Source organism: Euprymna scolopes, chromosome 6, assembly GCF_053919585.1.
Source record: "Euprymna scolopes isolate OS-2025 chromosome 6, ASM5391958v1, whole genome shotgun sequence".
In the NCBI taxonomy this organism is placed as follows: Eukaryota; Metazoa; Mollusca; class Cephalopoda; order Sepiida; family Sepiolidae; genus Euprymna; species Euprymna scolopes.
In genome coordinates, this window is record NC_136487.1 from 71,774,761 (window position 1) to 71,786,775 (window position 12,015).

The window sequence follows — 12,015 nt, forward strand, 5'->3', positions numbered from 1 at the left end:
CGCTAACGCGTTTTTTTGCCAACTTATTAGTATTGATCTCTACTAACTAACTATCACATGAACAAACCAGACCAAATCATTTGTTGTTCACGAATGCTAAAACATTGTTTACTTAATGAACCAAATTCTAATCTACTTTAAAATTCCTAAATCGACTTTGTTTATTTTATTTCTGAGTTAAATTCCTGAATAAACATTCCAAACTGTAAATTCATATTTTCTAAAATCTAATTGTTTTATTTCTCTAATAATAATAATCGGCCAGGTTCTCGGCGTTGCCCCGACATGCTAATACAATATCACACTATTTCACACCAAAGGTTCATAGAAAAAATCACTCCATCTAAATGTTGACCCCCACCCCACCCCACCCCATCTCTTGAATAGTTTTGTTCTTCAAAATAATAAATATTACAAAAAAATACGGAGTCGAATTCTCCTTATCATCTCCTTTGGATTTATTCTGGTCAACGTCCCACCTTTGTGCAAAATTTAGGATAAGATCTTATACATAATTTCCCGTGCACGTTTTTTCATCAAAGTAAACAATAGTCAACTACGTATTACGATTAGACGTGAAAATTATAAAGGCCTAGCGATCTCCAACCTGTTTTTTAAATAATAGATATGGATATGAACTAAGTGTATTTTTTTTATTCTTTTATTTTATTTATTTCTTTTATAGTAGAGTAGAAAAGATATTTGTAGATGAATTTTCGACAAACTTGAAACTCTCGCTTTCCTTATTGTGTCCCTCAGTTCTCATCTCAAACGAATAGGTGATGTTTCTCGCAAAGGGAGAAGACAACGCTGTATACTTGGTCAGCAGTTTTGTGCGAACAGGAGCTAGATATTATTTATACATAATGTTCTTGTTGTTATGTCACTAATAAAGGTGCTGGAGGTAAACTTTTTCCTGGGCTGACGTTATTCGCCTGATAGTTATGGACCCGAACCTTGGAGTAACTCCCGAGGAGGCTCTCCTATCGCCAGGTAAAGAATAACGGGACTGCCGCATTGCCATTTGGTGAACGGAGTTTGGACCATGCCATATTATGGAGAATTGCTACGGCTTTTTCTTTTCAGTTGTCTACAGAAGTTGTCCTTCAATAATTCTTTCATCCCTATTCTCTCCTTCTCTCTCTCTTTCTCTTTCTCTCTCTCTCTCTCGCTCTCTTTCTCTGTCTCTCTCTCTCTCAATCCTCTCTGCCTTGCTTTTAATAACTCTGCTGATCTCTTCCACAAATTCCGCAATCTAACTATGAAGATTTCCAACAAACAAATCAAGAGAAAATCCAGAACCACAACTTCCAACGTAAACTCCTACTGCAAGGTCTCCTTCTCCAACATCAGAGATCTACCGTCAAACCTCCCAGAGGTTGAAATCCAATTGTAGGAGACCAAACTGTTATTCTTGCCGCGAACTGGCATTTATTCAACCGCTTCCTTAGACAATTTTTCCTTCAAATGCTATTCTGACTTCATATCGAAACCCGACCATCAAGATCGCCAAAAAATATTGAATATGTGCCTACATCCAAGGTACCTTTCCCTGTGGCAGGGACATATCCAAAGAAGACCCCAGACATCCCTACATGTGCTTTCTCACAGCACAGCATTTATATTTGCCCTCTACCGTCCTCAGAGTGAGGGAGTAGATATCTTTGAGAGTATCGCTAAGCAAATTGATCATACCCTGTCTGCTCATCCCTCAGCTAACATTCACGGCTGTGGATATTTCAATGCTCAAAATGTTGAATGGCTAGTTTACTTGATTCCAGTAAAGCAACTGGCCCAGACAGCATTCCAATTAGTGTTGAAAAAGCTTCAACCAGAACTTGCCCCCATACTTACAAAACTGTTTAAGCGTTGCCTTAAGGAGAAGTGCTTTCCAACACCCTGGAAAACCTCATCAGTATGCCCTGTATTTAATAATTCAGGTGATAAGTCATTTCCCGCTCAGTACAGACCAATAAGTCTCCTGTGTGTCATGAGTAAGTTGCTGGAATCCATATTAAATAAAGAAGTAGTCACCCCCCCCCCCACAGCAGAAATAACCTCCTTAGTGACATGGAATATGGTTTCCGTTCTGCTAGATCTACAGCAGATGTGCTAACGGTTATACTCATAGGATTAGTGAAGCTCCCGACAAATGCCTTCGATAAGGTATGGCATAAGGGCCTACTTCACAAGATTTCCAGCTACAGTATAACTGGAAATGTTTTCTCAATTAGTAAATCATTTCTCTCTGATAGGCTCATAAGAGTAGTGGTTGATGGGCAGAAATCAGAGGCCCACAGTATTAATGCTGGAGTTCCTCAGGGGTCCATCCTGAACCCAACTCTCTTCCTGACCTACATCAATGATCTCCCAAAACACATACTTAAGTCATTCGTTGACATCTATGCTGATGACACGACCATCTATGGCAATACATCAAAGGCCGAAAATTATAAAGTTCTCTCTGATTCTCTCTCCTCTAATCTTGAGTGCGTGGTACAGTGGCGGAAGAGGTGGTGGGTTACTTTTAATGCATCTAAAACCAAGCTCCTATCTTTACATCATCAACACTCTGATCCCCATCTGGCATTAGTTAAAATGGATGGCTCTCGTTTTGGAGAGGTTTCATATTTTGACAAGCTTCTGGGTTTAACCTTTACTCCTGATCTAAAATGGAACACAGGTCGCTGGGAAAATGGTAGGATCCTTTTACCGCTCCAGAAGATATCTCACTACTGATGCAATTCTCTATCTGTATAAAAGCCAAGTACGTCCAAGGATGGAGTACTGCTACCACATCTGGGCTGGAGCTGCTAGAAGCAGCTTATCCTGCCTTGACAGAGTAAAAAATATACTTCTTGGCTTAGTGGGGAATGCCCTTTTCTCTTCTCTGAAACCTCTATCCCACAGAAGGGACGTTGCAAGCCTGTCTTTGTTTTATCGTTACTTCCACGACAAGTGCTCGTTTGAGCTCCAATCTCTGGTCCCCCCTCGCCAATCTTTCTCGAAAAACACCTGTCTAGCTGAAACCACTGTCAAAAACTTTCCCCACTCTTTAACTGTGCCTAAATCAAAACGTAGATTCCATGAACAAAGCTTCTTTCTTAGAAGTGCACGCCTGTGGAATTCTCTTCCGTTTGCCTGTTTCCCAGCTGACTACAACTTGGATGTCTTCAAGTCTAACATAAACAAATTCTTGATGAACCGCCCCCTTAAGTAACCCAATCCACCAATTTCCATTAATAACAACTACTACGATATTATACCATTGATTACTGTACATTCAATAACCATTATACTCGAGTGGCCTCAGGGCCTTCATATGTGGTGACTCCTATCTAAAAAAATGTCTTCCATTTCCGGTCAGGAGTAAAGGTCAGGCCCAGAAGTTTGTCAAAACAATGAGTCTCTTTTAGACGAGAGCCATTCATATCAATTAGGAAGGGGGTCAATGGAGATCAGAGCGTTTATGGTGAAAGGATAAAATTAACCAATCACTTTATACCCCATTGCACCGCGTGATAAAGGTCTGAAGAGAGAGACTCAGAGAGATCTTAGTCGCTGCTGGTCTTTGAAGTGTTGCCGTAGATTGTAGTGCCATCTGCGTATATTTGATGAATTAACTTTGAATGTGATTTTGGAGATCATTGATGTAGATAAGAAAGAGAGTTGGGTCCAGGATTGATTCCTCTAGACACACCGGCATTGATATCTCGAGCTTCAGACTTTTACCCATCGACGACTACTTGTCTAAACCTATCAGAGAGAAAAGATTCGATAGTTGAGAAGACATTTCCAGGTGTACCATAGCTGGAAATCTTGTGATATAGACCTTTCTGTCAAACCCTATAAAATACCTTTGATATAGCAAGAGCTATTGCTCTTGAGAGGAAACCCCCGTCGATAGAATCACTGATCCTATGTAAAATTACAGTCAGTATGTCAGCTGCCAATCTCGCTGGACAGAAACCATATTGCTTGTCACTGAGTAGATTGTTTTTGCTGACGTGGTTGATGATTTCTCTATTTAACACGGATTCAAACAACTTACTCATGACACACAGAAGACCAATTATTCTGTACTGAAATGCAGAAGACCGATTGCCACTATTTTTAAATATTGGACAAACTAATGAGGTTTTCAAAAGTGTTGGCATGCATTTCTCCTTTATGCATCGATTGAACACCTTTGCAAGAATGGCTGCTAGTTCCGGTTGCAATATTTACGGTTTGGCATAAAGCTCTACATCACAAGATTTCCAGCTATGGTACACCTGGAAATGTCTTCTCAACTATCGAATCTTTTCTCTCTGATAGGTTTAGACAAGTAGCCATCGATGGGTAAAAGTCTGAAGCTCGAGATATCAATGCCGGTGTGTCTAGAGGAATCAATCCTGGACCCAACTCTCTTTCTTATCTCCATCAATGATCTCCAAAATCACATTCAAAGTTAATTCATCAAATATACGCAGATGGCACTACAATCTACGGCAACACTTCAAAGACCAGCAACGACCAAGATCTCTCTTCAGACCTTTAAGGCAGGATAAGCTGCTTCTAGCAGCTCCTGCCCACATGTGGCAGCAATACTCCATCGCTGATGTAGTTGGCTTTTATATAAAGAATTGCTTCAACAGTGAGATATTTACTTATATCAATTCTGTTGCTAAAGTTGCCGGAAAAATGGTTGCATCATTTTACCAATTCAGAAGTTATCTAACCATCAACGCAATCGTCTACCTGTATACAAGCCAGATACGTTCTAAAATTGAGTACTATTTCCATATTTGTGCGGGAGCTGGGTGGAGCACTCTATCAAGCCTGGGCAAAGTTTAAAACCAGCCTCAAAATCTAGTGGGTCATAACTTTTTTTTTCTTCGCTGCAACCTCTTTCCCACAAAAGAGCCATTGCAAGCCTCGCTCTGCTCTATCGTTAGTTTCATGGCAAGTGCCTTTCTGAGCTCCAATCTATGGCCCTTCTTGCCAAGCTTTCACAAAAAAACACTAGCTACAGCCACTATCAACAATTTCTCCCACTCTCTGTCTGTACCTAAATCTAAATGCAAATTCCATGAACAAGGTTTCCTTTCTAGAACTGCTTACCTATTGAGCTCTATTTTGCTTGCTGCTTTCCAGCTGACTTTAATATAGTCGCGTTCAAGTAAACATGTCCTTGTCACGGTGCCTCCTTAAATAATCCATTTCTATCCATTTTCTACCACTAACTAATATTTCGCTGTTGTCTCATTGACTACCATACACTCATTAATCCTTTATCCTCGAGTGGTCTCTAAGCCTTTATAAATGGTGACTCCCATGTAAACAAAAAAAAAGACAACTCTGTATAATATATAAGTAAAAACCACGATGTAAACTGTGGCGAATAAAGATAACACAAAATCTTTATTACGTTGTAAATTTCTTTGATTTTTATTTTTTTTATTTGAAAACATCTTCAGATTAACGTTTTTTTATTAGAATGTCGTTTTCGTTTTATATCAAATCCTCTTTTTGTGTGAATTTTACACCAGAACTTAAAAAAGTAAATAAAACAGAGAGAAAATCTAAAATAAAAATGTAAATCAATTAAACCCTATAATAAAGAAGACGTAATTTTCTGTCGAGCAAGAATGCCTCTGACAATAATTTAAGAGTTTGTTTGTTTGTTTGTTTTTTACGAGAGTCGTTCCAAAGGTAACGCCTCCTATTTTTTTAACTCCACGCCTAAATGGTTGAAAGGATACGAAGACGCAAGTGATACCATTAAAACGAGCGACCTTTCATGCTCCAGGATTTATTTTTCTACGTAGCCATCACCATCATCATCAAAGCACTTTTGCCAGCATCTTTTAATGTAAAGGTCTGGAGCGCACTTTGCTAATCACATCTCTGTCGCCACTTTGAAATCGACAAACCCATCTTCTAAGTGTGCTGATATCAATTGCATTGGCTTCATTAATGTTCAACAGGCTCTTATCATTCATCACGGACTCATTGCCTTCCTTGAATCCCTTCTGCCACTCAAAAAGTTGATGCCCGATTCATGCAAGACAGTCCAAAAACAGTCTGAAGCATTCCATGCGTTTCTGTGGCATTTTTTTCTGTTTAAAACAGAATTTTATTGCCTATTATTCTTCTAAAATGTCCTCACTTCCAGATTGCATTTTTGAAATTCATCAGCTTTGACAATCAAGCTTTAGTAGGGTGCATTCCAATTCCTGCTGTAGTTGTTCATTTGAACTCGAAACCATACAAATTGGTCAGTCATCTCATAAGATTTATAGCAATAGCATACTGAATTTTCAAGAGTCTATGACAATTTTAAATTTCTGTATAAAAAAAATCTGGAAACTTATTGAATGCAAAAACGATTTGAAGTACTTTTCAATATGTCTCCTTTGCGACTGAGACTACAATGTGTTGGTTCCTTGTGCAACGTTACATAGCAGGGACAACTGCATTTTGCATCATTGATTAGTGCTTAACAAATATTAATATTTATTAGTTAACGTAACGGGTGTTTTTAGTTTATTAATAACTAATTTACACATTGTTAAAAAAAATAACTAAATTACACAGTGTTTAAAAATAATTAATTTAAACATTGTTAAAAAATTAATTAATTTAAACATTCTATAAAATAACTAATTTAAACATTGATAAAAATAACTAATTTAAACATTGATAAAAAATAATTGATTTAAACATTGTTTAAATTAATTATCTTTTTAACATTGTTAAAAAACTATTAATTGAAACATTGTTAAAAAATTATTAATTGAAACATTGTTAAAAAAAAATTATTAATTGAAACATTGTTAAAAAATTATTAGTTGAAACATTATTAAAAAATTATTAATTGAAACGTTGTTAAAAAAATTATCAATTAAAACATTGTTAAAAAAATAATTAATTGAAACATTGTTAAAAAATTATTAATTGAAACATTGTTAAAAAAATTATTAATTGAAACATTGTTAAAAAAATAATTAACTAATATTAACATTGTTAAAGATAATTAGTTTTAATCGTATTATTTTGATTCATCGGACTACTGTTCTCATTTTGAGTGTGATTTTTACAATGTTTAGGTCGATGTAACCTCCGACCTTCTTCAGGTGTATCTTGTCAAACTCGGGAAAGTTTTTGTCGAACCCTTTATTTACTTCATGAGGTTAGCATGTTCTTCTTGCGTCAGCCATGACTGGATAGAGTTCCTAAGTAATTCGCAATTCTATTTTTCGGTCACCCACATTGAAGATTGAACTTTCAACTTTAGGAGAATATCACTTTTTGCAATTGATTTTTTCAGGTACTCTAGCCACAAGTTCTTGTGGACAATTCTAGAATTAATTTTAGGAGCCTTAACCCTAGTTATTTTCTATTAATAAATATCACTAATTATTACTATATATTAACGTATATCTATCTATAAATATTAATGTTTATACTTATTACTTGTATATATTATATATTGTTTATAGTTTCCACAGAGAGAGATATCGGAATTCGCATCTCAAAAGCATGGGCCGCATTGGATGGGCTACATTCAGTATGGCCTTCGGGACTGGCTGGCAAACTAAAAAGGCAGTTCTTCAGGGCAGTGGTAGAGTCTGTCCTTGTTTACTGTGCTACAACCTGGACACTCACCAAAAGATTGGAAAGAAAACTAGATGGCACATACACCCGTATGCTAAGAACAATATTAAATATATCTTGGCAAAATCATCCCACGAAGCAGCAACTTTATGGCAACCTACCTGCCATATCTAATACCCTCAGAGAAGACGCCTACAATTTGCTGGTCATTGTCTGAGGAGCAAGCATGAATTAGTGATCGATGTATTGCTATGGACTCCACGACACGGACGTGCAAGCAGAGGACCTAGATCCACGTACATCCAACAAATAGCACACAACGCCAATGGTGAACCTGAAGATCTGAGGCAACTGATGGAAGACAGGAAACTCTGGAGAGGAAGAGTCACATTGGTCCGGGCAAGGAGCCTGTCATGATGATGATGATGTTTATAATTAATGGTTCCCATATCGTATTAAATTCTATACTATGTCTACTTAGTAATTGTTTATTCCCCAACATACGTGCTGCTTCTTTGAGTCATCTTACTCTCCACCGTTCTTCTCTGTCTATGATTTTTGCTTCGTCCCATAATGGTAGATGGTATTTATTTTCTTTCCAAATATGGTCAGCTATACATGGTTTTTCAATCTCTCTGCGTATTACGGCTTTTTGATGTTCTTCTAATCATACTTTTAGTGTACGACACGTCTCACCTTTGCACATTTATATGGGGATTTCATATACACAGTTCTTAGTCATGATTTTTTTACTGTCGGGGGCTTGACTCTCACAAGCTGTTTCCAGAGAGTTGAATTACTTCTGAATACTGTCCTGATGCTATATGGATTACATATTCGTTGAAAGTTTTTAGACAAGCCTTTCATATATCGTATACAAACTGTGGTGAGATTTTAAGTGGTGTCTTTTTGTATCCGGTCCAGTTTTCTTGGAGTTGATGTGATGCTCTCTGGATTGTTGTTTCGGTGGAGGGTTTCTCTTAAAACTGTCCATCTCCTCTTGATATGCACTGCTGTTACTACATATTGCTTTTGTTCAGTGTTGTAAGCAATGGACGATTATATGGATGGCGGGAGTTGAAGTTTAGGTACTGTCTAGTGAAAGTTGGCTTTCGGTAACAATGTGGTTGTGATATGTAGATGACACATTCATACTCTGACCCCATCAGTTAGATGTTCAAACATTACTAGACCATGTAAAATCGATTCGTCCAACTGTACAGTTCACTATGCAAAAAAAACAAATTATCATTCCTAGATACGCTGATAAACCGCACTGGTCAGGGGTTTATGTCATTTGTATACTGAAAGCCAACTTTCACTGAACAGAATCTAAGCTGATGGCCCCAAATGTTTTTGTTTTTTTTTTTAACTTTTGTACTATATACTACGTACAATATAATATTCAATAGAGAACTAACTTTGTAATAATAAATACAAAATCTGCATTTACGCATATTTTACGACCGGGCAAGGCCATCCGCCCCCCCCCTTCCCTGTTAGTTAATAATAAGACAGTTGGATGATGAAAAAATATAAAGTGACAAAGGCAGCAAATATACATGTTGGGGACAGGATGGTCTGCTGCGTGATAGACGACCCCGTCCCCATGTGTGTAATGGTGGGTGTATTTAATGGTAGAGGAATTGAAAAGGCAAAAAGTCGCATAATGAGGACAAAAATATACCGTTATATATATCAGCGAAAGAAATGCAATTAATTTACATAAATATACATGAAGAAGTGATAGAAAGAACAAGAGTTCATTGAAAGATGAGTAACGTTACTTGCGGTTGACTGGTTAGTCAGGAACGCGGTGGTGGCCCATGGCCCCACCGGAGCGGTGTTTGTTACATCTTGACTGCTTGAAGGTCCAGCACGAAAAAGGAAGAAATATTGGGAACAGGAAGTGATGTAGCTAGGTCGCTCTTCTGAGTTAAAGGGTGACAATCGAGTTAGGCTGGGAGTTTTCAACTCCCACATACATTCATGTTAACATAACATTGGCTCGTCCAGGGGCGGATAATCCAGGAATACATACATGCAGCAAGTTTTTTTTTAATTAGTTTTTTGGGCGAAAATTTGGTTGCCAAGAGATCAAAGTTGAAAGAGTTGACCTTTGCAAACTCTACCAAACTCCTCTGCAAATTTTGGGTCTAAACCGGTGGTTCCCAACCTATTTTGGGCCATGCCCCACCTAGGCATTTCTAAAATCCTGATGCCTCCCCTTTGAGAGAGGATAATGTAGTAGTAGTACTACTACTACTACAACGTGCATATATATATATACACGCACACATGCGTACAGAAGCAGCAGCAGTAGTAGTAGTAATAGTAGTAGCAGAACTACTACTACTTGCATATATATATATATATATATATATATATATATATATATATATATATCGCACACACATACACGGCCGGACGCTCCCCTTAATACAAAGATTCACTATGAAACAATTCACTGTTAATATAATAATAATAATAATAATAATAATAATAATAATAGTATTAATAATAGTATTAATAATAATAATAACAACAATAATGAAAAAAATAACTCATAATAACTTATAATAATAATAATGATGATGATGATGAAAAAAATCATTTCATTCTCAAATTGCCCTATAGTCTTTGGTATAGTAAGCCCAAGGGTGCACGTCCTGCCCATGCCCCACCAAAATATTGCCATGCCCCACCGATGGGGCATGCGCCCCACGTTGGGAATGACTGGTCTAAACACTTGAAATTTTAGATGTAGATTACCTGGACATGAGTCAAACTTGTTAATATATGTATACATATGCACATAAAGTTATGAGCCCGTGCAAAGCTGGGCTGAACTGTTAGTAAAATAAACATTATCTAAACCAGAAAAAAAAAATATATGTAATGGTAGTAAGAGTCTGAAAATGATAATCCAAAACATTAAAATGTATCGCAGTTTCCTTGGTCAATAAGTGGGTTGAGAGCAGGAGACAAAATGTAGATGACAAATAATTAAATGGAATTTGACAGATAACACATGAAGTGAGCGGAGGTTAGGGTTAGGGTTAGGGTTTTAGATAAGACAAAAAAATAAAGTGATTTGATAAAATGCAGTAAGTTATGGCAAGAAATAAAGAAAAAAGAAAGGAAAGGGAAAGGAAAGAAAGAAAGAAGAGCAAGATCAAGTATCAATTAGGGCAAAAAAGAGAAAAAAGAGAGGGTTTGTATTACTATATGGTGAGCTACGATGTTCACTCTTTCGCTGCCGGAAATTCAAGTGCCCCGAGACGTTTTCTGCGCAAGCGGCTAGAGGCGCCCTTTTTCTTTTTACTGAATTGCTCTGGAGGTTCAATGTTTTGATTTTTTTGACCAATCAGAGAGTTTTCCGGGCTGTCGGAAATTATGTGTCTGGGAGCCGGTGAAAATCTTTAAAAACCTCTGTATTTTCCAAAAAAAGCGCAGTTAACAAAAATTCAGAGATAGTGTTGAAAGATATATATATCACTACTGTCTGCAGCTCAAAACTAACGCGACAACACTGTGAACGTAGCAGGCGAGTCGGCTGATAAAACAATGTGGGCGAACACACAGACACAGTAACTAACTTTTGTATTCCCCCTTTTATTATCGCATGCTCATTTTTAATTAATTTTATGTAAATAATTATTTTAAAACTTCCTTAATCTCAACTAATTCCCCCCTTTTGTTCACTCATAAATGAACTATTATTTTCATTGAAATATTTCCTAGAAAGTAATAAATCTTTTTTTATAAATTGAGAGTTAACTGTATTTGTTTTGTTGATATATTTTCTACGAAAGAACATCGTAAATTCGACTCTCTGTCTTGCTCTCTTTACTTCTTTTCCCCACAATAATAGTAAAATTAATTAATAAATAATAAACAAATGTAAGAAACATTGGAAAAGGCCAAAACTATACACATAGATTCGAAAAAGTTGTCAAAAAAAACAATGTATAACAAATAAAGGTTATCACATGTTTATTTAGCTCGAAAAACATAGTGTTTACCATTGTATTAGAAAATTTTAAATGGCGCCGGAATCTCTGTTGAACACGGTAAGTTGGGAAAACGAGTTAAAAATAAAAAACTATACAAAATACTGTTAGAAACCCACCGAATACATGTCAGCCTATGTCATGGTAACATGTATTGAGCGAGTTTCTAACAGTATTTTGTATTGTTTTTGTTTTTTTTTGTTTTGTTTTTTTTTGTTTTGTTTTTTTTGTTTTTTTTAATTTTTAACTCATTTTCCCAAGAAAAGTAACTAATTTTACCTTTGATAACATTTATTTGGTATATATTCATTTTTTGACAACTTTTTCGAATCTATGTGTATAGTAATACAAACTGGAAAGAGAAAATAAAGGCAGGAACAAAGGAAGAGAGAAAGGAAGACAG